The sequence below is a fragment of the Phalacrocorax carbo genome, unplaced genomic scaffold, assembly GCF_963921805.1.
Source record: "Phalacrocorax carbo unplaced genomic scaffold, bPhaCar2.1 SCAFFOLD_57, whole genome shotgun sequence".
Taxonomy (NCBI): Eukaryota; Metazoa; Chordata; class Aves; order Suliformes; family Phalacrocoracidae; genus Phalacrocorax; species Phalacrocorax carbo.
In genome coordinates this window covers 2,633-27,311 of record NW_026990333.1, presented here as the reverse complement: position 1 = coordinate 27,311, position 24,679 = coordinate 2,633, and the positions used below count along the sequence as shown (strand labels likewise).

Genomic DNA, 24,679 nt, shown 5'->3' with positions numbered 1-24,679 from the left:
ACCCAGAATGTTCTATGATTCTGCGATGTCTGCGACGGCAAGAAAACCAAAGCTATCCCGCTGCACAACAGCTTCTATCTCCCGGCTTACGGCATCCGTGCTGCGTGCACCAGGATAGACACGCTCAAGCTGGGATATCGATTTCACCCTCGAGCTCGGCACGCCGCCCCTAGGCTCTTCTTTAGCGAGCCTGGCTATATCCCTTTCCCTTCAAGTCTCCCTTAAAGCCGCCTCCCCGAGCCCTGCAAATTCCCAAGGAAGAATGCTTTTCCCCCTTTGAGATAGCGGAACTCCTTATTCAATCCCTTTTAATTTTTTTCCATTGGTACCGTAACCACCCTTGCTTTTATCGTGTTCTCTTTGTGTACTATTATCACCTTTGCTGTGGTCACTTGTTCATTTTCAGCATTTTCCTTAGCACCATCACTTTTTAAATTTTATGTCTGTGTTTTAATTCTGTTACTATTTTTTAGTTATTATTGTCTCTTAATCCCTTGGCTTTTAAAGTTTTCTCCTTTTGTCTCTTTCGCTGGTGTTACTTCTCAATTATTTTTCTTTTTCATAGCGCTCTCGCTTTTTACATTTCCTTTTCATGTCTTTTTTGGGGTCGCTGTCCCTATTTCATAAGATTGTCTTTATTTCCTAATACTCACTGCTTGCTAAGCATTCTTTCTACAGCAACCTCCGTTCCCTTTGCTGTCTTTGCAAAATTATTTCTCGTCTCTCTCTAGCGCCCTCGCTTTTTCCATTTTCTTTCTACCTCTCTTCTAGGTTACCGTCTCTGTTTTAATTTTTTTCTTTTATTTCCCTATAAGCCCTTCCTTTTTAAATGTTATTTGTAAGTTAACTCTCATTCCTTTGGAAGTTTTAAAAAATTATTTCTTCTCTTTCACTAATGACCTTGCTTTTTCCACTTTCTACATTTCCATTTTACTTGACCTTTGCTATTTTTAAATCTTTTGCCTCATTTCTTGAATTGTATTTGCCTCTAAAATTTTGTATAATTTTATCTGGTGTCTTTATGTTTTAGAGTTATTTCTTGTCTTTAGTAGCAGTACCTTTGCTTTTATAATATTTTTCTATTTTTCATCCCTATTATTAATAGTTTGCTCTCGGTTTCCCTAATCCCCGTCATTTTTCAGATTTCTTCCTTTAGCCAGTGTCCTGTGCTTATTTTGCTCTGTTTTCTTTAAAGTATATGTCTTCCCTTAACACCATCACTTTACCAGTTTTCTTTATCCATCTCTGTTTGCTGTCCCTATGGGTTAAATTTTATCTTTATTTCCATAATCCCCCTTGCTTTTTAAACCTTTTCTATGCCAATTTTAACCCCCTTTGCTGTCTTATTTTAAAATTACTTCTTCTCTTCCCTTAGTGTCACAGATTTAAAAATTTGCTTTCTCTTTTAGATTGCGGTCCCTGTTTATTTTTGCCCTTCCCATTCCTAATGTCTTGCTTCCTAAGTGTTCTGTCTACTGTTATTCCCTTTGCTGTTTCTCAGAATTATTTCTTATCTTTCATTAGTACCGCTGCATTTTAACTTTCTTTTCGCTCCCGTTTCAGTTTGCTGTCTCTGTCTTTTCATTTTTCTCTTTGTTTTTTTAACATCCCTCAGTGTTTAATTTTTTTTTTCTACATCTCCAATTCAATTGCCCTTGGGTATTTATGTTTTTCCCTATTTCTTTACTATCAGTTTTTAACCTTTCTGCCTCATGTTATCCATTGGCTGTATTAGCACTTGAATCATTTCTTGTCTTTTGTTAGTGTCACAGCTTTTTAAATTTCTTCTTTTACCTCATCGTCCTTTTACCTCACCGTCTTAGACGTTCCCCAGCGGCACATTGTTGTCACAATCGCACCTCTCCCGAGACATCTGTTCCCAAAAAAGAGCAATCTTTTTCTTTTCTATGCCATCTAGGATGCCTCCCGAGACCTTCCCTGTGCTCCACAGTATTTTGGTAGCATTTACTCTCCTTTTCAATCTCTTACCCCGCGAGCCTTTCGTGACCCCTCCGCTCCCAGTCGCCGTGCGTCCAGAGAGCCCCTTTGCGTCCCACAACCCTGTTTTAGCTCAGTAGTGGACTTTGGTCTTCCCTTGTTATCTCTGAACCCAGTCTTCGGGTTTGCTTGTGCCTCGGAGCACTCTTAGCATACCGTCTGCTGACTACGGTACCTCCAGCCGGTCCCCGGCTCCTGAGGAGATCTGTAATTTGGTCACACCCCTCCAGACCGTATCCTCGTTTCCCAGAGCATTCTTTTGTCTCTGCGCCTCATCCGGGACCCCTCAGGGTGCCGCCACACCTATCGGTCCCCTTGAGGTCGCATTCTGCGCACTTTTAGCTTTGCCGCGGCACTTGCGCCCCTCTCACCATCTGAAGATTTCCCGAGTCTGTATATGCTGCGCACAGCAGTCATTCTGTCCTTTCTTCTTCCCGTTTGTGCCTCCATTTGTTCCCTGGCTTTCTCACGTTGCGTTTACTGAGCTCAGATGCCCTCTGGATGTAATTGTCACATCCCCAAATATTTTTCTGTCTCTCTGCCTTCCTCAGGACATCTTCTATCCTAGTCACGGTCCTTTCCTAGACTTCCCTCAGGCTCCCGCTCCAAGGGTTCTTTGGTGTCTCGGGCTCCCTCGGCACTCCTCTGCTCCGTTTGCTGAGTTCCCGTGAGACATCCCCTATAGCCCAGGACTCTGTTCTAGCTCAGAAGGGCACTCTGCACCCCTCTTTACCCTCCAGCTCTATTCCTGAGTCGGTATCTGTTACCCCGATCCCCATTTTGTTTTCTCAATTCTTTGCCGCCCCCCTGTTCCGGCTCCCCCGAGAATATCTGTTAGTTTGGTGAATTCCCTTTTGAGCTTCCTGCATTCTCACCACTGCTTTAGTTTCTCTGGTCCATTAGAAACTATTTCTATCCCTGTGACAACGCCTCTTGTTCTGCCAGAACCTTTCCTAAAGCCATCTTTGTACTCTGCAGTAATTAATTTGTTTTCTGTCTTATTGTATGTTTCTCTTTGGTATCTGGTACCCCAAAAATGTCTACGGGTGGCTCTGATCTTCTCTCGAGGTTCTCGGAGAATCAATAGCGTGGATCTATTTTTAGCAACACACGTCTCAATGAGTTTTTATTGCACTTCCCCATTTATTCTTTATTTAGCTGCTTATATGCTCATTAGGACTCTTCATATAACTTTTGATACCATTCCTGTATTTCCCTTTCGTAATTTTTGTCCTTTGAGACTGCTATCAATCTCTTAAGGAAATCAGTCAGAGAGTGTCAAAATTACTCTGAATTATCAGTGATTTATACAAAATAATTTTGTTTGAACCAGAGATTTAATTCACTTTGCCATTCAGTCATAGCTAGACTATAGCTCTGCTAGTATGTAGATAGTATGTGTGGTTTTGCTAGAAGTGAACCATAACTGTATAACTCTTCTGTTTTACAGAAAAGTAAAACATGCAACTAACGGTCATAATAGTGTTGTTATAATCCAGGAGCTGTTCCTCTCTATAAATTAGTAAGACATGTTTTTTCCCTGTATGCATCCCAGGAAAATGAAATGTAATTTCTTACCTGGCTACGTTGCTGCTGCAATACACGTAGGTGAAGAAAAACAAACGGTAGTATAATTGCAGTAAGAACCACTCTTTTAGTTTTCTTCCATGCTGTAAACATAAAGTACTTGAGAAAACTCCCTGCTGTTCCTTCAGCTGCCTTTATACCCTGTGGTGGTTCACCCCTCCCCTTTCCCAGGTGATTGTGGGAAGGGTGGTGGGCAGGGCCCGGGGTATATGAGCCACAGCCTCTGGTGAGGGAGCTCACTTTCCTCCTGGGTTTCTCCAGTGTGGGTGCTTTAGTGTTCGTGCACTTAATTGTAAGTTTTGAGCTGTTTAAATCTTTTGGATAGGTATGTTTTGATATTTAAAGAAATGCAGATGTTTGTGGGAGGTAAGGCTTTTAGAACTCGATAAGGGTTGGTGGCATTTAAATTTGAAAGATCATTTGTGTCTAAACTTATATGTTTTTCCTTATCTAATACTGTATTGGAGGTTCAGGTGTGGTAAGATGGCTTGATAGTATGCTGTTCTGTTATTTTTTTCTTTTTAGTTTTAAGTATGTTTCTTTTTATTATTGGAATTCTCAACTTTATTGAATCTTAAAATTATTTTCATTAACTCTCTTGTGTAATCTGGAAGGTGTCGACATTAACTGTTAAGGGTATTGATAAGATGCGGTAGGGGTTAGGGTGAGTGTTCCGTATGCTTTTACGTATGGGAATTTATATATGCTGTTTCTTTAGGAAAAGAAGAGCGATACAAGTGGATAGTTAATATCCATAGACTTCTGTAAAACCCTGCGTAGCCTTGTGCAGAGCCGAGAGCCAAAAGCAATGGGAAAGGTCAGTAACATTAGTAGTATTTTGTAGATGTTAAGGGGATGAATGTAGCTGGCAGCTAGAGTGCTAGCTGAGAGTACATCCTAACGGTCTTCAGGTTTGTACGTGTATAGGGTGTAATGCTTGAGTTACCGTATGTCTTTTAACGGCAGGTGGTAGTTGGGCTCTACATGGTATTCCTACGTGGGAGCAAAACCTATGGATCGGTTAAGCTATTGCTGTGCATCCAGGTGACTTCCACCATGTCCTTTTTTTCCAGAGGCGGTGGAGGAGTTGTTCAGGGTGACAGAGGAAAGCCGGGGAAATGCTGTAAGAAGGTAGGCCGGTGTGTGCTATATAGAAGGAAGATGTGACTGATGGCTGAATGAGTCTGCAGTGTGTTTTGGGGGGTTAGAAGGCGGTAGGAACGAGCCAAGTGTGAGCTGGACACGGGAGGGGAGTGGATCAAGGTGAGAGGTGATTGGTGTGCTGAAGTAGCGGTTCTTTCTGAGGTGTTGTGTTGATAGCGAAGGTAAAAGTGACCTGTGTTACTTGTGTGTTACAGGTGATGGGTGAGCCTCAAAGTGGCAGCTGGAACTGACAGAGGCTGGGCAGGCAAGCTGTCAAAGAAAAGATGTGTGAGAACGGGATTCGGCGTGGGTAGGTTGCTGTTGTGGGTAATACCGTAGCATGTATCTTCTTCCTTAAGTTCTTGCACATGCTCCATGTAGGCTTTGTGGGAGAGACACAGTGTGGTGATGAGACCTCAGCGAAGGCTACGGTAAGCGGTGATGGGTGGGCTGAAGCGTAGCGATTCGTCCCGAGGGGTCGCGTTGCAGGTGGTTGTGAGCAATATGCGTTTGGCTCTTGCAGGTGGTGGGTGAGCCGTATCTGAAGGATGGGCGGACCGAGACTCTCGGCCCCTTGAAAGCTAAGTTGAGGCAACGGTGCTGAGGAAGGGGTTGCGGGAGGGAGGGGTTTTAAAGATGGCGCAGCGGAGCGGGCTGTCCGGGAAGCGGTCCCCTTTGGGAGCAGGGAAAAGGAGCGGGTTCCTCTTCAATGTGACGGGAGCGTGTGCCGGGCAGGGCGGCTCCAGGCTGTGTGTGTTACTGTGCAGCGTGTGTGTTTTGTGTTGGGTGTCTCCGACCTTCCTCGGGTCTCGGTTGTTCTCTTTGTTCTTTAGGAGCCAGACAGGTGCCTCGGCAGTGTTACTAGGGCCCGGCGAGGCCCTAGTCGTGGGCTCGGCGCCCATCGGGCGCTTCTCTTTTGGCGTCGCAAGCTTCAGGCGTGGATCGTTTTGGCGTCTCGGACGGTCGTCTTGGGCGGCGTCGTTCCCGGCCGCGTGAGCGGCGCCGCTCTGTCGCTGTGAGTTTTTTGAGGACTGGCATTTCTTCCTCGCGTCCTTAGGCGGTTAGGTCTTGAAGCTGGGCTGCGTGCGCGTCTGTCGTCTCGGTTGTGAGAGGAAGCTCTTGTCACGGTCCGCGAAGCTGTTGGCGTTCTCTGGTGTTGCCGTAGGGCCTGCCGACGTCACCGTCGGGGTCCCGCAGGCGGTCTTGCCGGACGGGGGGTTCCGTCTGGGTGTCGTCGTTCTCTCCGAGAGCTGCCTCTCATCCTTCGGGGTCCGTTGCTTGTAGCGTTCTGCGTAGCGTTGTTCTGCGTTTGTCTTGGAGCCGCCCCGCCCGGGGATGTAGAGTCAGGGCGAGGTGGGTGGTGCTGGCATCTAGGGATGCGCCCAGGCTTTGCGGGGGTGGGGGAGGAGGGGAAGGAATTTTGCAGCCGTCTCGGATCGACTGGCTGTTGTCGGTGGGTGAGGGAAGTAATTCCTGTTGGGTTTTGTGGGCCCCCAGGGAACAACCGTAGGTGTCTGTGGGAGGGAGCTAGAGTCTTAGCCGAGCAGGTAGCATGTCAAGGGTGTTCTGGCTTGTCTGTGTGCTGGGCTTAATGTTTGATGTATTGTGCTCATGTTTAAGAGCCGCCCTAGTTGGGCTCTCGAGGGGTGTTCCTGCATGCGATTGAGACCTGTGTCGTGTTTCAGCTGTCGCCGTGCATGCAGGTGACTTGTTTGACATCGGTTTGGCAGGTGCCGAGGGAGGAGTCGTGCAGGGTGATGGAGGACGGCGCTGTCAGCAGGTGAGTTGGTGTGCGATGTATCTAGAGGGAAGATGCGGCTGTTGGCTCTATGAGCCCATTATGGTGTTTTTCTTTGGGCGCGTGCGAGGAGCCGAGCGGGATCCGGGCACAGGAGGGGAATTGCACAGGGCGAGCGGTGACGGGTGGGCTGAAGCGTAGCGATTCGTCCTGAGGGGTCGCGTTGCAGGTGGTTGTGAACAACATGCGTTTGGCTCTTGCAGGTGGTGGGCGAGCCTCAAGATGGCGACCGTATCTGATGGAGGCCAGGCAGGTGAGCTGTCGAGGAAAAGGTGCGTGTCTGAGATGGGGGGGTTGGTGCGGGTATCCTGAGACTCCCGCAGCACCTGAGCGGGTCCTTTTTTTGCTTGAGTTCCTGCAGGTGCCGCACGCAGGCTTCGGAGGGGAGACGCCGCATGGCGACGAGAGGTCCGAGAGGTGAGGGGCTTGAAGGCCAGGCTGTTGTCTGAGAGCAAGGTGTCGTACGGCCACCCAATTGAAGCGTTTGTCTTTGGCGTTGCAGGTTGTGCGCCGGCTGCCTTTGGGCCTGGATGCGCGTTTGAGGTGAGCTGGGTCGCAGAGGGGAGGGGCGTGGGGCTGGTGTGGTTCGTTCTTCCTTTTTTGGCAGAGCGATGGTAACTTTGTGTATCCTGTGGTATCTCTAGGGGCTGCAGGGGGTGGCGTTCATCCTCGTCCGGAATGGGCACGGAGCAGCCGGGTGAGCGGAGCAGCTGGGCGCATCTGAGGTAGGCGGATGCAGCGGCCTAGGTCTTTGTAGAGCGATGGGATGCTGACTGACAGGGCTGTTGTGTGGGGCTTGTGATAGTTTTTGTTTTTCAGATGACGAAGAGGCAGCTGGTGACTGGAGGAGTGACGTGTGCTTGTCCTTCAGAAGGAAGGGAAGAGGGAGACTCTCGGCCCCTTGAAAGCTAAGTTGAGGCAACGGTGCTGGGGAAGGGGTTGGGGGAGCGAGGGGGGCACGGTTGGCTGTGGCAGGAAGGGGTTTTAAAGAGAGCGTAGGGGAGAGGGTTGTCTAGGAAGCGGTCCCCTTTGAGCAGGGGAATGGAGCGGGTTCCTCTGAAATATGACAGGAACGTGTGCCCTGGGCAGGGCGGTTCCAGGCTGTGCATGTTGTTGTGTAGTGCGTCTGTGTGTTTGGTGTTGGGTGTGTTTTGACCTTCCTCGGGTCTCGGTTGTTCGTTCTTCCGTAGGATCGAGGCAGGTGCCTCGGCAGCGTTAGTAGGGCCCAGCGAGGCCCTAGTTGTGGGCTCGGCGCCCATCGGGCGCTTCTCTTTTGGCGTCGCAAGCTTCCAGCGTGGATCGTTTTGGCGTCTCGGGTGGTTCTGGCCGGTGGTCTTGTGCCGCGCCGTTCCCGGCTGAATGAGCGGCTCTGCTCGCTAGCTGTCGCTTTTAGGGAGTGGCGCTTCTTCCTTGCATCTTCAGGGGCTGAGGTCTTGAAGGCGGGCTGCTTGTGCATCCATCTTGTCAGTTTTGAGAGGAAGCACTTGTCCCCGCCCACGAAGGTCTCGTCGTTTTCTGGCGTGGCGCTAGGAGCACGCTAGGGTTCTGTGCGTGCTCTTCCCGGATGGAGGTTTTCTGTCCGTGCGTCGTCGGTCTCGCCGACCAACTTGGCTTGTTTTTTGAGGCGTGTTGTTGTTGGCGTTCTGTGTAGGGTTCGCCTGTGGTTGTGGTGTCTTGGCTTGGAGCCGCCCTGCCTGGGGGTGTAGAGTCAGGGCGAGGCGGCACAGAAGCCACAGCCTCTCATCGCTCATGTGTCAAAGTGCCTTGCTTCTTTGGGGGAAATGATGTGTGGCCCTTTTAGATCGAGCGGCCGTTGTCAGTGGGTGAGAAGGAGAATTCCCATGGTGTTTTGTGGCCTCCCAGGGGATGACGGTAGCTGTCTGGGAGAGGGAGCTCCTGCTTCAGCGGAGCAGAGAGCATCTCAGGGGCATTCCGGCTTGGATGTGGGTCGGGCGTAATGCTTGGTTTACGGTGTTTAGATGGCAGAGCAGGCCTAGCTGGGCTCTCGATGGGCTTGCTACCTGGGAACAAGGCCTGTGGAATGGCTAAGCTATTGCTGTTCATTGAGGGGACTTGTTTGATATTTTTGCAGATGCCGAGGGAGGAGTCGTGCAGGGCGATGGAGGAGGGCCGAGGATAGCGCTGTAAGCAGGTGAGTTGGTGCGTGGTGTATGTAGAAGGAAATGGTGACTGATGGCTCTGTGAGTGCAATATGGCATTAATATTTGAGGGTGCATGTGGTGGGCCAAGCGGGATCCGGGCACCGGAGGGGAACTGCACGGGGTGGGCAATGTTAGGTGCGCTGAAGTAGCGATGTGTCTCTTTGGGGCTTTGCAGTTAGAGTCATGAATAACCCCTGTTTGGGTCTTGCAGGTGGTGGTCGAGCTTGAACATGGCAGTTGGATCTGATGGCGTCCAGGTAGGTGAGCTGGTGAGGAAAAGGTGCGAGTCTTAAACGGGGATTGGTGTGGGTAGCTTGTCAGTTCTGCAGCCTCTCAGCAGGTGCCTTTCTGCTTGGATTTTTGCAGGTGCCGCAATCAGCCTTCAGAGGGGAGACGACGCATGGCGACGAGAGGTCCGAGAAGGTGAGGCGATTGCGGTCAGGGCGGCGGTTCCGTACCAAGGTGTTGTGCGGCAAGCGGGTTGAAGCATTTCTGTTTGGTTTTTTAGATGGTGTGCGGCTGCCCTTGGGACTGGATGCGCGTTTGAGGTGAGCTGGGTTGCAGGGAGGAGGGGCGTGGGGCTGGGGAGATCTTCCTTTGGAAGGGCAGTGGTAACATGGTCTCCTGGTATCCCTAGGGGCCACAAGGGAGGACAACAGTGTGAGTTGGGCACGGCCACAGAGCAAGTGAGCAGAGCAGCTGGGCGCATCTGAGGTAGACGGATGCAGCGGCCTAGGTCTTTGTAGAGCGACGGGATGCTGACTGACAGGGCTGTTGTGTGGGGCTTGTGATAGTTTTTGTTTTTCAGATGACGAAGAGGCAGCTGGTGACTGGAGGAGTGACGTGTGCTTGTCCTTCAGAAGGAAGGGAAGAGGGAGACTCTCGGCCCCTTGAAAGCTAAGTTGAGGCAACGGTGCTGGGGAAGGGGTTGGGGGAGCGAGGGGGGCACGGTTGGCTGTGGCAGGAAGGGGTTTTAAAGAGAGCGTAGGGGAGAGGGTTGTCTAGGAAGCGGTCCCCTTTGAGCAGGGGAATGGAGCGGGTTCCTCTGAAATATGACAGGAACGTGTGCCCTGGGCAGGGCGGTTCCAGGCTGTGCATGTTGTTGTGTAGTGCGTCTGTGTGTTTGGTGTTGGGTGTGTTTTGACCTTCCTCGGGTCTCGGTTGTTCGTTCTTCCGTAGGATCGAGGCAGGTGCCTCGGCAGCGTTAGTAGGGCCCAGCGAGGCCCTAGTTGTGGGCTCGGCGCCCATCGGGCGCTTCTCTTTTGGCGTCGCAAGCTTCCAGCGTGGATCGTTTTGGCGTCTCGGGTGGTTCTGGCCGGTGGTCTTGTGCCGCGCCGTTCCCGGCTGAATGAGCGGCTCTGCTCGCTAGCTGTCGCTTTTAGGGAGTGGCGCTTCTTCCTTGCATCTTCAGGGGCTGAGGTCTTGAAGGCGGGCTGCTTGTGCATCCATCTTGTCAGTTTTGAGAGGAAGCGCTTGTCCCCGCCCACGAAGGTCTCGTCGTTTTCTGGCGTGGCGCTAGGAGCACGCTAGGGTTCTGCGCGTGCTCTTCCCGGATGGAGGTTTTCTGTCTGTGCGTCGTCGCTCTCGCCGACCAACTTGGCTTGTTTTTTGAGGCGTGTTGTTGTTGGCGTTCTGTGTAGGGTTCGCCTGTGGTTGTGGTGTCTTGGCTTGGAGCCGCCCTGCCTGGGGGTGTAGAGTCAGGGCGAGGCGGCACAGAAGCCACAGCCTCTCATCGCTCATGTGTCAAAGTGCCTTGCTTCTTTGGGGGAAAAGATGTGTGGCCCTTTTAGATCGAGCGGCCGTTGTCAGTGGGTGAGAAGAAGAATTCCCATGGTGTTTTGTGGCCTCCCAGGGGATGACGGTAGCTGTCTGGGAGAGGGAGCTCCTGCTTCAGCGGAGCAGAGAGCATCTCAGGGGCATTCCGGCTTGGATGTGGGTCGGGCGTAATGCTTGGTTTACGGTGTTTAGATGGCAGAGCAGGCCTAGCTGGGCTCTCGATGGGCTTGCTACCTGGGAACAAGGCCTGTGGAATGGCTAAGCTATTGCTGTTCATTGAGGGGACTTGTTTGATATTTTTGCAGATGCCGAGGGAGGAGTCGTGCAGGGCGACGGAGGAGGGCCGAGGATAGCGCTGTAAGCAGGTGAGTTGGTGCGTGGTGTATGTAGAAGGAAATGGTGACTGATGGCTCTGTGAGTGCGATATGGCATTAATATTTGAGGGTGCATGTGGTGGGCCAAGCGGGATCCGGGCACCGGAGGGGAACTGCACGGGGTGAGCAATGTTAGGTGCGCTGAAGTAGCGATGTGTCTCTTTGGGGCTTTGCAGTTAGAGTCATGAATAACCCCTGTTTGGGTCTTGCAGGTGGTGGTCGAGCTTGAACATGGCAGTTGGATCTGATGGCGTCCAGGTAGGTGAGCTGGTGAGGAAAAGGTGCGAGTCTTAAACGGGGATTGGTGTGGGTAGCTTGTCAGTTCTGCAGCCTCTCAGCAGGTGCCTTTCTGCTTGGATTTTTGCAGGTGCCACAATCAGCCTTCAGAGGGGAGACGACGCATGGCGACGAGGTGTCCGAGAAGGTGAGGCGATTGCGGTCAGGGCGGCGGTTCCGTACCAAGGTGTTGTGCGGCAAGCGGGTTGAAGCATTTCTGTTTGGTTTTTTAGATGGTGTGCGGCTGCCCTTGGGACTGGATGCGCGTTTGAGGTGAGCTGGGTTGCAGGGAGGAGGGGCGTGGGGCTGGGGAGATCTTCCTTTGGAAGGGCAGTGGTAACATGGTCTCCTGGTATCCCTAGGGGCCACAAGGGAGGACAACAGTGTGAGTTGGGCACGGCCACAGAGCAAGTGAGCAGAGCAGCTGGGCGCATCTGAGGTAGACGGATGCAGCGGCCTAGGTCTTTGTAGAGCGACGGGATGCTGACTGACAGGGCTGTTGTGTGGGGCTTGTGATAGTTTTTGTTTTTCAGATGACGAAGAGGCAGCTGGTGACTGGAGGAGTGACGTGTGCTTGTCCTTCAGAAGGAAGGGAAGAGGGAGACTCTCGGCCCCTTGAAAGCTAAGTTGAGGCAACGGTGCTGGGGAAGGGGTTGGGGGAGCGAGGGGGGCACGGTTGGCTGTGGCAGGAAGGGGTTTTAAAGAGAGCGTAGGGGAGAGGGTTGTCTAGGAAGCGGTCCCCTTTGAGCAGGGGAATGGAGCGGGTTCCTCTGAAATATGACAGGAACGTGTGCCCTGGGCAGGGCGGTTCCAGGCTGTGCATGTTGTTGTGTAGTGCGTCTGTGTGTTTGGTGTTGGGTGTGTTTTGACCTTCCTCGGGTCTCGGTTGTTCGTTCTTCCGTAGGATCGAGGCAGGTGCCTCGGCAGCGTTAGTAGGGCCCGGCGAGGCCCTAGTTGTGGGCTCGGCGCCCATCGGGCGCTTCTCTTTTGGCGTCGCAAGCTTCCAGCGTGGATCGTTTTGGCGTCTCGGGTGGTTCTGGCCGGTGGTCTTGTGCCGCGCCGTTCCCGGCTGAATGAGCGGCTCTGCTCGCTAGCTGTCGCTTTTAGGGAGTGGCGCTTCTTCCTTGCATCTTCAGGGGCTGAGGTCTTGAAGGCGGGCTGCTTGTGCATCCATCTTGTCAGTTTTGAGAGGAAGCGCTTGTCCCCGCCCACGAAGGTCTCGTCGTTTTCTGGCGTGGCGCTAGGAGCACGCTAGGGTTCTGCGCGTGCTCTTCCCGGATGGAGGTTTTCTGTCTGTGCGTCGTCGCTCTCGCCGACCAACTTGGCTTGTTTTTTGAGGCGTGTTGTTGTTGGCGTTCTGTGTAGGGTTCGCCTGTGGTTGTGGTGTCTTGGCTTGGAGCCGCCCTGCCTGGGGGTGTCGAGTCAGGTCAAGGTGGCACAGGAACGATGAGAGGCTATGGCTTATGTGTCAAAGTGCTTTGCTTCTTTGGGGGAAATGATGTGTGGCCCTCTTAGATCGAGCAGCCGTTGTCAGTGGGTGAGAAGAAGAATTCCCATGGTGTTTTGTGGCTTCCCAGGGGATGACGGTAGCTGTCTGGGAGAGGGAGCTCCTGCTTCAGCGGAGCAGAGAGCATCTCAGGGGCGTTCCGGCTTGGATGTGGGTCGGGTGTAATGCTTGGTCTACGGTGCTTAGATGGCAGAGCAGGCCTAGCTGGGCTCTCGATGGGCTTGCTACCTGGGAACAAGGCCTGTGGAATGGCTAAGCTATTGCTGTTCATTGAGGGGACTTGTTTGATATTTTTGCAGATGCCGAGGGAGGAGTCGTGCAGGGCGATGGAGGAGGGCCGAGGATAGCGCTGTAAGCAGGTGAGTTGGTGCGTGGTGTATGTAGAAGGAAATGGTGACTGATGGCTCTGTGAGTGCAATATGGCATTAATATTTGAGGGTGCATGTGGTGGGCCAAGCGGGATCCGGGCACCGGAGGGGAACTGCACGGGGTGGGCAATGTTAGGTGCGCTGAAGTAGCGATGTGTCTCTTTGGGGCTTTGCAGTTAGAGTCATGAATAACCCCTGTTTGGGTCTTGCAGGTGGTGGTCGAGCTTGAACATGGCAGTTGGAACTGATGGCGTCCAGGTAGGTGAGCTGGTGAGGAAAAGGTGCGAGTCTTAAACGGGGATTGGTGTGGGTAGCTTGTCAGTTCTGCAGCCTCTCAGCAGGTGCCTTTCTGCTTGGATTTTTGCAGGTGCCGCAATCAGCCTTCAGAGGGGAGACGACGCATGGCGACGAGGTGTCTGAGAAGGTGAGGCGATTGTGGTCAAGGCGGTGGTTCCGTACCAAGGTGTTGTGCGGCAAGCGGGTTGAAGCATTTCTGTTTGGTTTTTTAGATGGTGTGCGGCTGCCCTTGGGACTGGATGCGCGTTTGAGGTGAGCTGGGTTGCAGGGAGGAGGGGCGTGGGGCTGGGGAGATCTTCCTTTGGAAGGGCAGTGGTAACATGGTCTCCTGGTATCCCTAGGGGCCACAAGGGAGGACAACAGTGTGAGTTGGGCATGGCCACAGAGCAAGTGAGCAGAGCAGCTGGGCGCATCTGAGGTAGACGGATGCAGCGGCCTAGGTCTTTGTAGAGCGACGGGATGCTGACTGACAGGGCTGTTGTGTGGGGCTTGTGATAGTTTTTGTTTTTCAGATGACGAAGAGGCAGCTGGTGACTGGAGGAGTGACGTGTGCTTGTCCTTCAGAAGGAAGGGAAGAGGGAGACTCTCGGCCCCTTGAAAGCTAAGTTGAGGCAACGGTGCTGGGGAAGGGGTTGGGGGAGCGAGGGCGGCACGGTTGGCTGTGGCAGGAAGGGGTTTTAAAGAGAGCGTAGGGGAGAGGGTTGTCTAGGAAGCGGTCCCCTTTGAGCAGGGGAATGGAGCGGGTTCCTCTGAAATATGACAGGAACGTGTGCCCTGGGCAGGGCGGTTCCAGGCTGTGCATGTTGTTGTGTAGTGCGTCTGTGTGTTTGGTGTTGGGTGTGTTTGACCTTCCTCGGGTCTCGGTTGTTCGTTCTTCCGTAGGATCGAGGCAGGTGCCTCGGCAGCGTTAGTAGGGCCCGGCGAGGCCCTAGTTGTGGGCTCGGCGCCCATCGGGCGCTTCTCTTTTGGCGTCGCAAGCTTCCAGCGTGGATCGTTTTGGCGTCTCGGGTGGTTCTGGCCGGTGGTCTTGTGCCGCGCCGTTCCCGGCCGCGTGAGTGGCTCTGCTCGCTAGCTGTCGCTTTTAGGGAGTGGCGCTTCTTCCTTGCATCTTCAGGGGCTGAGGTCTTGATGGCGGGCTGCTTGTGCATCCATCTTGTCAGTTTTGAGAGGAAGCACTTGTCCCCGCCCACGAAGGTCTCGTCGTTTTCTGGCGTGGCGCTAGGAGCACGCTAGGGTTCTGCGCGTGCTCTTCCCGGATGGAGGTTTTCTGTCCGTGCGTCGTCGGTCTCGCCGACCAGCTTGGCTTGTTTTTTGAGGCGTGTTGTTGTTGGCGTTCTGTGTAGGGTTCGCCTGTGGTTGTGGTGTCTTGGCTTGGAGCCGCCCTGCCCGGGGGTGTCGAGTCAGGGCAAGGTGATACAGGAGCGTTTGAGGTGAACTGGGTTGCAGAGAAGGGGGTGGTGTAGCTGGTGATTTTTTTAGGAATTGCAGTGGCAACTCTGTGCTTTTATCTCCAGGGGGCCGCAAAGGATGGTGACCATCCAAGTCCAGCACGGGTAAGGAGCAAGTGAGAGGAGAAGCCAGGTGCATGTGAGGTGGGGGATGTTGCGCGGTAGGTCCTTGTGGAGCGATGTGATTGTGACATCGCTATTGAGTGTGAATTGTTGTGGTCTTTTTGTTTAGGTGAAGGAATATGTGTTCCTCCCTCTGGTAACCATCATCTTTGGGTGACTGCACGCTACTAAATTTCCTCCGACACTTGTACGGTTGAATTCACGTACTGTTGTATTGGTGTATGTATATGTCTGCACAGATTCCTCCAGCTCTTGTTTGTTGGAACATATCTATGTAGTTTCTATTGTGCAGTTCTTTATTGTTGTGTATCTGTATAGATGTCCTGTGTGACTCGTGTGGCTGAGTGCGTGTACCTAGGCACTTACCTCCGCTGTCTTGTACAGTTGCACATATGTAGTGCTTGTTGTACCCTGTTTGCCTGTTGTAGGTGAGTGAATGTCCATAGTTAATCTACCACTGCGGCGTGGCGGAAGTATCCGCCCGTGTACATCATTGCTGCGTGTGATTGATTAGAGCTGGTGTGGTATTGTTGGATGTACATTCACACATCCTTGCGTAGTGAGGTTGAGTGAATGCGGAAGTCAATATTGGCTGCCTGTGTTCTATGGGTGAATGTAGTTTGAAATGAACCAGGGCCATGGGTAGTTACATATATTTTGTAGAAACTGTCTTTGATAGGGTTGTGCAGTGTGGGGTGTTCACGGTGTTTTGAGGGTTGGGTTTGGTGGTGGTAACTAACAGCAAACTTGTTACTCCTGTGGAAAAACAAAAATCAGAATAAAAAAACCCCAGCTGGGGGATTTTTTTTTTTCTCCCCCGGCTGGGGTTTTTTTTCCCTGGTCCCGGCCACTCTGCGAGGCGACGTTCATCGCCAATGTTTGGGCGGAGGTCAGGATCTGGGACGGGGTTTTGGCAGGCAGGGCAATTTTTTGAGGCACCTGGGAGCGGAGTTCCCAGGGAGTGCCGGAGGAGCAGGGCGACAGGCGGCGGAACGGCTCGGTGGAGAGGAAGGGGCGATGGACCCGGCGGGCGGATGAGCGGTCTGTTTGAAACCTTTGTGAGGTTGCCGGGTTGAATGCGTGCTTCGGTAGGGTTGTGAGGCTTGGTGATATGGGTTTTTTGCAGGCAGGGCCCTTTCTTGAGGCCCTGGGTTGTGTGGGTGAATGTAGGTACGGGACTACATGCGTCCCTGGTATGTGGCAGTCCTTTGCATCTACCTCCTTTGATAGGGTTGTGCGGCGTGGGGTGTTCACGGTGTTTTGAGGGTTGGGTTTGGTGGTGGTAACTAACAGCATACTTTTTCCACAGGAGTAAAAATAAAATTAGAATAAAAAAACCCCAGCTGGGGGATTTTTTTTTTCTCCCCCGGCTGGGGTTTTTTTTCCCCGGTCCCGGCCACTCTGCGAGGTGACGTTCATCGCCAATGTTTGGGCGGAGGTCAGGATCTGGGACGGGGTTTTGGCAGGCAGGGCAATTTTTTGAGGCACCTGGGAGCGGAGTTCCCAGGGAGTGCCGGAGGAGCAGGGCGACAGGTGGCGGAACGGCTCGGTGGAGAGGAAGGGGCGATGGACCCGGTGGGCGGATGAGCGGTCTGTTTGAAACCTTTGTGAGGTTGCCGGGTTGAATGCGTGCTTCGGTAGGGTTGTGAGGCTTGGTGATACGGGTTTTTTGCAGGCAGGGCCCTTTCTTGAGGCCCTGGGTTTTGTGGGTGAATGTAGGTATGGGACTACATGCGTCCCTGGTATGTGGCAGTCCTTTGCATCTACCTCCTTTGATAGGGTTGTGCGGCGTGGGGTGTTCATGGTGTTTTGAGGGTTGGGTTTGGTGGTGGTAACTAACAGCAAACTTTTTCCACAGGAGTAAAAATAAAATTAGAATAAAAAAACCCCAGCTGGGGGATTTTTTTTTTCTCCCCCGGCTGGGGTTTTTTTTCCCCGGTCCCGGCCACTCTGCGAGGCGACGTTCATCGCCAATGTTTGGGCGGAGGTCAGGCTCTGGGACGGGGTTTTGGCAGGCAGGGCAATTTTTTGAGGCACCTGGGAGCGGAGTTCCCAGGGAGTGCCGGAGGAGCAGGGCGACAGGCGGCGGAACGGCTCGGTGGAGAGGAAGGGGCGATGGACCCGGTGGGCGGATGAGCGGTCTGTTTGAAACCTTTGTGAGGTTGCTGGGTTGAATGTGTGTGTCAGTAGAGGTCTGATGTTTGGTGGTGTGGGGTGTTGTTGGAGATGTTCTTGTGGGGCTGAGATCCAGTCTTTGAAGAGGCTTAGAGATGGGGGATTTCTGAATCTGGGTTTTGTCTTCCATGGCCGGTGCTGGTTTCCTGAAGCGTTTATAGGCATTCTACAGCCAGTGTGTCAGGCAATGCGTAATAGGCACGTTTGGGTAGCTGTCCCGCTAGGCATAGGGTTTTGTGTGCTGTCTGGGTATATGGCATTGAAGGGTTGATGTTGGGATGTATGATATGATAGGTCTGGCTCGGTGTTGATGAAATTGCATACGGTGGGTTTTGGGTATGGGGAGTTGGAGTAGGTGTCCATTGTTTAGGTGGGGCAGCTTGAGAATGATGTGGGTTTATGGTAATTGTGTATGCCTAGGGTGTAGGGAAGTACCTTTTGTGCGGTTAGCGTATGTTATAAGGATGCCGGTTTGTCTGTCATAGGGGCATTGAAGTCTAAGGTCCGCAGAGATGCGAGGAGGCATGTCGTCATCACAGAGGCAGTGTGGTTTGGGAGAGGAAAAGCTATATTAGCAGAGCAGTAAGTGGACTACATAATGAGAGCGAGCTTTGTGTGTAAGGTAACAGGGTCTGAGGCTCGGGTGGTAAGCGCTTGCTAGGAGCCTAAAGGAGTTACAGTCGTAGTACAATTAGAGGACTATTGAGTAAGAGTTGACCCAATTAGTAGGGACGGGAAGTGTCGGACCTAGGGAGGTAATGTTATCCTTGCAGGAGAAGTGAATTATGGCAATGAGAGGAGACAGGTACCGCTCGGTAGATGAATGAACAGCGGAAATGGATTTATCCAGGGGGAAAAAGGGGTTTAAGCGTAGGAGATGTTGTCTAGTACAGTGATTGTATTAGTAACAGCAAATAACTGCACGGGCCTAAGCGCTACCACTCGGCCTCAGTGCAAGGATGAGATTGAAGCGTGGATGTGGAGATGTGTACAAGCACGTAGAGGTGTTGCCGGGGAGCTAGGTAAGGAACGACTCGATGCATAAGGGTAATGATGAAGCTGGTATCGGAGGGAGAGGAGCGAGGCAGGCCGAGTAAATGTAGTTGTGTGAGGAGGAAAAGAAATGTTGCCGCAGTAGGTATTGTAAGTATCGTAAGTTGTGGAAACACATGTTGTTTACATGCAGTGAGGGGGGTTAGGTGGGGGGAGGCGGGGCACTTTGAGGGTTTCCCATGCTAATGATATGGTAACAATGTGGTGTAGTAACAGAAATGAAGGCTGTTAGGAGTTGTGCTTATCATGCCTCTGTTCCATTGCAGGTGGAGAGGTCCTAGAGGAATGCGACAGGTGGAAAAGCACGCTTTATGTCCAGTGTTTCCCAAAACTGGAGGCATAATAAAAGAGCATTACTAATACAATAATAAAGGAAATGAAAACATGTGTGTCATTGTTTTATTCAGGCCTCCTGTGTGTTATTTGTGGGCGGGGTGTAATTTCCAGCGGGTGGGATTTAATCACAGGGCTCTATGTAGCCCTTAAACTCTATGGGAGGTAATTAAAGGAAAAAAAGCAGCAGTAGAGAATGGCTTTTGGCTCTTTGAGTAAATAAGAAAAATTAAACCTAAATGTTATCAATGAAAAGAAAAAAATTTACTCCCAGAGCCAAAAGCCATTCTCTACTGCTGCACCACTCTTATTATTTTTAATTTTTTTCCTCTTCCTGATGACAGTACTACCAAATAAAAAATAACCCCCCCGATCTGAAACACAAATAAACACCTGCCACAACACACAACAACCAAAAAACAAAAACCACAAATAGAAAAACACCCACCAGAGACACACTAATAAAGAAAAAACTACACATAACAATAACCATTCAGAAACCAAAACCACAACACCTAACATAAACCTCCACACAAAACAATCACCACCCACAAGAACCAGCCCTGTAACCACTACAGAGAACACAACAATCACCAATACACACCCTTGACAAATAACACCCCCGACCAGAACTCTACCAGACACACACATAGGCACCGAACACACAACCAGAAATAACCACACAGACCCAATTATCTGTTCCACCAGACACCAGAACTACCCAGCAGAACACAGAAACCACAACACACACTACCACAAACACACAGAACCCCAAAAACTAATTACAACACACAAAATTACCAACACTCAAACCAACCAACCAGTACAACACACACCACCGAGAAACCCAAATACAGGAGAATGCTTCAGAACCTTACATACTACAGAGCGGTTAACATTTCCACTTCCAGGGGTTAGGGGGTTACAGTAGGGGTTAACGGTTTAGCAGGTTACTGTTAGAGTTACCATTTCAGGTTACAGTACCGGTTAGGCCTCATCGGCGTTAGCAGTAGAGTTTAGGGTTAGGGGTGTAGGGGTGTAGGGGTGTAGGGTTAGGGTTAGGGTTGGGTTTAGGGTTAGGGTTAGGGTTTAGGGTCAGGGTTAGGGTTAGGGTCAGGGTTAGGGTTAGGGTTAGGGGTTAGGGTTAGGGGTTAGGGGTTAGGGGTTAGGGGTTAGGGTTAGGGTTAGGGTTAGGGTTAGGGTTAGGGTTAGGGTTAGGGTTAGGGTTAGGGTTAGGGTTAGGGTTAGGGTTAGGGTTAGGGTTAGGGTTAGGGTTAGGGTTAGGGTTAGGGTTAGGGCCATTAGGGTTAGGGTTAGGGTTAGGGTTAGGGTTAGGGTTAGGGTTAGGGTTAGGGTTAGGGTTAGGGTTAGGGTTAGGGTTAGGGTTAGGGTTAGGGTTAGGGTTAGGGTTAGGGTTAGGGTTAGGGTTAGGGTTAGGGTTAGGGTTAGGGTTAGGGTTAGGGTTAGGGTTAGGGTTAGGGTTAGGGTTAGGGTTAGGGTTAGGGTTAGGGTTAGGGTTAGGGTTAGGGTTAGGGTTAGGGTTAGGGTTAGGGTTAGGGTTAGGGTTAGGGTTAGGGTTAGGGTTAGGGTTAGGGTTAGGGTTAGGGTTAGGGTTAGGGTTAGGGTTAGGGTTAGGGTTAGGGTTAGGGTTAGGGTTAGGGTTAGGGTTAGGGTTAGGGTTAGGGTTAGGGTTAGGGTTAGGGTTAGGGTTAGGGTTAGGGTTAGGGTTAGGGTTAGGGTTAGGGTTAGGGTTAGGGTTAGGGTTAGGGTTAGGGTTAGGGTTAGGGTTAGGGTTAGGGTTAGGGTTAGGGTTAGGGTTAGGGTTAGGGTTAGGGTTAGGGTTAGGGTTAGGGTTAGGGTTAGGGTTAGGGTTAGGGTTAGGGTTAGGGTTAGGGTTAGGGTTAGGGTTAGGGTTAGGGTTAGGGTTAGGGTTAGGGTTAGGGTTAGGGTTAGGGTTAGGGTTAGGGTTAGGGTTAGGGTTAGGGTTAGGGTTAGGGTTAGGGTTAGGGTTAGGGTTAGGGTTAGGGTTAGGGTTAGGGTTAGGGTTAGGGTTAGGGTTAGGGTTAGGGTTAGGGTTAGGGTTAGGGTTAGGGTTAGGGTTAGGGTTAGGGTTAGGGTTAGGGTTAGGGTTAGGGTTAGGGTTAGGGTTAGGGTTAGGGTTAGGGTTAGGGTTAGGGTTAGGGTTAGGGTTAGGGTTAGGGTTAGGGTTAGGGTTAGGGTTAGGGTTAGGGTTAGGGTTAGGGTTAGGGTTAGGGTTAGGGTTAGGGTTAGGGTTAGGGTTAGGGTTAGGGTTAGGGTTAGGGTTAGGGTTAGGGTTAGGGTTAGGGTTAGGGTTAGGGTTAGGGTTAGGGTTAGGGTTAGGGTTAGGGTTAGGGTTAGGGTTAGGGTTAGGGTTAGGGTTAGGGTTAGGGTTAGGGTTAGGGTTAGGGTTAGGGTTAGGGTTAGGGTTAGGGTTAGGGTTAGGGTTAGGGTTAGGGTTAGGGTTAGGGTTAGGGTTAGGGTTAGGGTTAGGGTTAGGGTTAGGGTTAGGGTTAGGGTTAGGGTTAGGGTTAGGGTTAGGGTTAGGGTTAGGGTTAGGGTTAGGGTTAGGGTTAGGGTTAGGGTTAGGGTTAGGGTTAGGGTTTAGGGTTAGGGTTAGGGTTAGGGTTAGGGTTAGGGTTAGGGTTAGGGTTAGGGTTAGGGTTAGGGTTAGGGTTAGGGTTAGGGTTAGGGTTAGGGTTAGGGTTAGGGTTAGGGTTAGGGTTAGGGTTAGGGTTAGGGTTAGGGTTAGGGTTAGGGTTAGGGTTAGGGTTAGGGTTAGGGTTAGGGTTAGGGTTAGGGTTAGGGTTAGGGTTAGGGTTAGGGTTAGGGTTAGGGTTAGGGTTAGGGTTAGGGTTAGGGTTAGGGTTAGGGTTAGGGTTAGGGTTAGGGTTAGGGTTAGGGTTAGGGTTAGGGTTAGGGTTAGGGTTAGGGTTAGGGTTAGGGTTAGGGTTAGGGTTAGGGTTAGGGTTAGGGTTAGGGTTAGGGTTAGGGTTAGGGTTAGGGTTAGGGTTAGGGTTAGGGTTAGGGTTAGGGTTAGGGTTAGGGTTAGGGTTAGGGTTAGGGTTAGGGTTAGGGTTAGGGTTAGGGTTAGGGTTAGGGTTAGGGTTAGGGTTAGGGTTAGGGTTAGGGTTAGGGTTAGGGTTAGGGTTAGGGTTAGGGTTAGGGTTAGGGTTAGGGTTAGGGTTAGGGTTAGGGTTAGGGTTAGGGTTAGGGTTAGGGTTAGGGTTAGGGTTAGGGTTAGGGTTAGGGTTAGGGTTAGGGTTAGGGTTAGGGTTAGGGTTAGGGTTAGGGTTAGGGTTAGGGTTAGGGTTAGGGTTAGGGTTAGGGTTAGGGTTAGGGTTAGGGTTAGGGTTAGGGTTAGGGTTAGGGTTAGGGTTAGGGTTAGGGTTAGGGTTAGGGTTAGGGTTAGGGTTAGGGTTAGGGTTAGGGTTAGGGTTAGGGTTAGGGTTAGGGTTAGGGTTAGGGTTAGGGTTAGGGTTAGGGTTAGGGTTAGGGTTAGGGTTAGGGTTAGGGTTAGGGTTAGGGTTAGGGTTAGGGTTAGGGTTAGGGTTAGGGTTAGGGTTAGGGTTAGGGTTAGGGTTAGGGTTAGGGTTAGGGTTAGGGTTAGGGTTAGGGTTAGGGTTAGGGTTAGGGTTAGGGTTAGGGTTAGGGTTAGGGTTAGGGTTAGGGTTAGGGTTAGGGTTAGGGTTAGGGTTAGGGTTAGGGTTAGGGTTAGGGTTAGGGTTAGGGTTAGGGTTAGGGTTAGGGTTAGGGTTAGGGTTAGGGTTAGGGTTAGGGTTAGGGTTAGGGTTAGGGTTAGGGTTAGGGTTAGGGTTAGGGTTAGGGTTAGGGTTAGGGTTAGGGTTAGGGTTAGGGTTAGGGTTAGGGTTAGGGTTAGGGTTAGGGTTAGGGTTAGGGTTAGGGTTAGGGTTAGGGTTAGGGTTAGGGTTAGGGTTAGGGTTAGGGTTAGGGTTAGGGTTAGGGTTAGGGTTAGGGTTAGGGTTAGGGTTAGGGTTAGGGTTAGGGTTAGGGTTAGGGTTAGGGTTAGGGTTAGGGTTAGGGTTAGGGTTAGGGTTAGGGTTAGGGTTAGGGTTAGGGTTAGGGTTAGGGTTAGGGTTAGGGTTAGGGTTAGGGTTAGGGTTAGGGTTAGGGTTAGGGTTAGGGTTAGGGTTAGGGTTAGGGTTAGGGTTAGGGTTAGGGTTAGGGTTAGGGTTAGGGTTAGGGTTAGGGTTAGGGTTAGGGTTAGGGTTAGGGTTAGGGTTAGGGTTAGGGTTAGGGTTAGGGTTAGGGTTAGGGTTAGGGTTAGGGTTAGGGTTAGGGTTAGGGTTAGGGTTAGGGTTAGGGTTAGGGTTAGGGTTAGGGTTAGGGTTAGGGTTAGGGTTAGGGTTAGGGTTAGGGTTAGGGTTAGGGTTAGGGTTAGGGTTAGGGTTAGGGTTAGGGTTAGGGTTAGGGTTAGGGTTAGGGTTAGGGTTAGGGTTAGGGTTAGGGTTAGGGTTAGGGTTAGGGTTAGGGTTAGGGTTAGGGTTAGGGTTAGGGTTAGGGTTAGGGTTAGGGTTAGGGTTAGGGTTAGGGTTAGGGTTAGGGTTAGGGTTAGGGTTAGGGTTAGGGTTAGGGTTAGGGTTAGGGTTAGGGTTAGGGTTAGGGTTAGGGTTAGGGTTAGGGTTAGGGTTAGGGTTAGGGTTAGGGTTAGGGTTAGGGTTAGGGTTAGGGTTAGGGTTAGGGTTAGGGTTAGGGTTAGGGTTAGGGTTAGGGTTAGGGTTAGGGTTAGGGTTAGGGTTAGGGTTAGGGTTAGGGTTAGGGTTAGGGTTAGGGTTAGGGTTAGGGTTAGGGTTAGGGTTAGGGTTAGGGTTAGGGTTAGGGTTAGGGTTAGGGTTAGGGTTAGGGTTAGGGTTAGGGTTAGGGTTAGGGTTAGGGTTAGGGTTAGGGTTAGGGTTAGGGTTAGGGTTAGGGTTAGGGTTAGGGTTAGGGTTAGGGTTAGGGTTAGGGTTAGGGTTAGGGTTAGGGTTAGGGTTAGGGTTAGGGTTAGGGTTAGGGTTAGGGTTAGGGTTAGGGTTAGGGTTAGGGTTAGGGTTAGGGTTAGGGTTAGGGTTAGGGTTAGGGTTAGGGTTAGGGTTAGGGTTAGGGTTAGGGTTAGGGTTAGGGTTAGGGTTAGGGTTAGGGTTAGGGTTAGGGTTAGGGTTAGGGTTAGGGTTAGGGTTAGGGTTAGGGTTAGGGTTAGGGTTAGGGTTAGGGTTAGGGTTAGGGTTAGGGTTAGGGTTAGGGTTAGGGTTAGGGTTAGGGTTAGGGTTAGGGTTAGGGTTAGGGTTAGGGTTAGGGTTAGGGTTAGGGTTAGGGTTAGGGTTAGGGTTAGGGTTAGGGTTAGGGTTAGGGTTAGGGTTAGGGTTAGGGTTAGGGTTAGGGTTAGGGTTAGGGTTAGGGTTAGGGTTAGGGTTAGGGTTAGGGTTAGGGTTAGGGTTAGGGTTAGGGTTAGGGTTAGGGTTAGGGTTAGGGTTAGGGTTAGGGTTAGGGTTAGGGTTAGGGTTAGGGTTAGGGTTAGGGTTAGGGTTAGGGTTAGGGTTAGGGTTAGGGTTAGGGTTAGGGTTAGGGTTAGGGTTAGGGTTAGGGTTAGGGTTAGGGTTAGGGTTAGGGTTAGGGTTAGGGTTAGGGTTAGGGTTAGGGTTAGGGTTAGGGTTAGGGTTAGGGTTAGGGTTAGGGTTAGGGTTAGGGTTAGGGTTAGGGTTAGGGTTAGGGTTAGGGTTAGGGTTAGGGTTAGGGTTAGGGTTAGGGTTAGGGTTAGGGTTAGGGTTAGGGTTAGGGTTAGGGTTAGGGTTAGGGTTAGGGTTAGGGTTAGGGTTAGGGTTAGGGTTAGGGTTAGGGTTAGGGTTAGGGTTAGGGTTAGGGTTAGGGTTAGGGTTAGGGTTAGGGTTAGGGTTAGGGTTAGGGTTAGGGTTAGGGTTAGGGTTAGGGTTAGGGTTAGGGTTAGGGTTAGGGTTAGGGTTAGGGTTAGGGTTAGGGTTAGGGTTAGGGTTAGGGTTAGGGTTAGGGTTAGGGTTAGGGTTAGGGTTAGGGTTAGGGTTAGGGTTAGGGTTAGGGTTAGGGTTAGGGTTAGGGTTAGGGTTAGGGTTAGGGTTAGGGTTAGGGTTAGGGTTAGGGTTAGGGTTAGGGTTAGGGTTAGGGTTAGGGTTAGGGTTAGGGTTAGGGTTAGGGTTAGGGTTAGGGTTAGGGTTAGGGTTAGGGTTAGGGTTAGGGTTAGGGTTAGGGTTAGGGTTAGGGTTAGGGTTA

General features: G+C 51.4%; 5 long non-coding RNA genes across 6 annotated transcripts; all 5 read left to right on the top strand.

Annotated features, from left to right (window-relative positions):
- Positions 1-5,283: 5,283 nt before the first annotated feature.
- Positions 5,284-7,074, top strand: LOC135311027 (uncharacterized). Of its 2 annotated transcripts, XR_010370938.1 has the most exons (5): positions 5,284-5,313; positions 6,349-6,508; positions 6,730-6,798; positions 6,888-6,943; positions 7,029-7,074. It is a non-coding gene; the product is annotated as an uncharacterized LOC135311027 (long non-coding RNA). The 2 variants fall into 2 exon arrangements; XR_010370937.1 differs by lacking the exon at positions 5,284-5,313 and having other exon boundaries at positions 6,224-6,508.
- A 1,290-nt stretch (positions 7,075-8,364) lies between these two features.
- On the top strand, positions 8,365-9,237 carry LOC135311031 (uncharacterized). Its single transcript, XR_010370942.1, has 4 exons — positions 8,365-8,678; positions 8,900-8,945; positions 9,055-9,111; positions 9,197-9,237. It is a non-coding gene; the product is annotated as an uncharacterized LOC135311031 (long non-coding RNA).
- A 1,049-nt stretch (positions 9,238-10,286) lies between these two features.
- LOC135311029 (uncharacterized) lies at positions 10,287-11,260 on the top strand. The gene is made up of 3 exons (XR_010370940.1): positions 10,287-10,829; positions 11,051-11,096; positions 11,206-11,260. It is a non-coding gene; the product is annotated as an uncharacterized LOC135311029 (long non-coding RNA).
- Positions 11,261-11,474: 214 nt separating this feature from the next.
- On the top strand, positions 11,475-13,415 carry LOC135311028 (uncharacterized). The gene is made up of 5 exons (XR_010370939.1): positions 11,475-11,553; positions 11,648-11,740; positions 12,921-12,980; positions 13,202-13,247; positions 13,357-13,415. It is a non-coding gene; the product is annotated as an uncharacterized LOC135311028 (long non-coding RNA).
- Positions 13,416-13,501: 86 nt separating this feature from the next.
- LOC135311030 (uncharacterized) lies at positions 13,502-13,948 on the top strand. The gene is made up of 3 exons (XR_010370941.1): positions 13,502-13,538; positions 13,628-13,704; positions 13,799-13,948. It is a non-coding gene; the product is annotated as an uncharacterized LOC135311030 (long non-coding RNA).
- Positions 13,949-24,679: the final 10,731 nt, after the last annotated feature.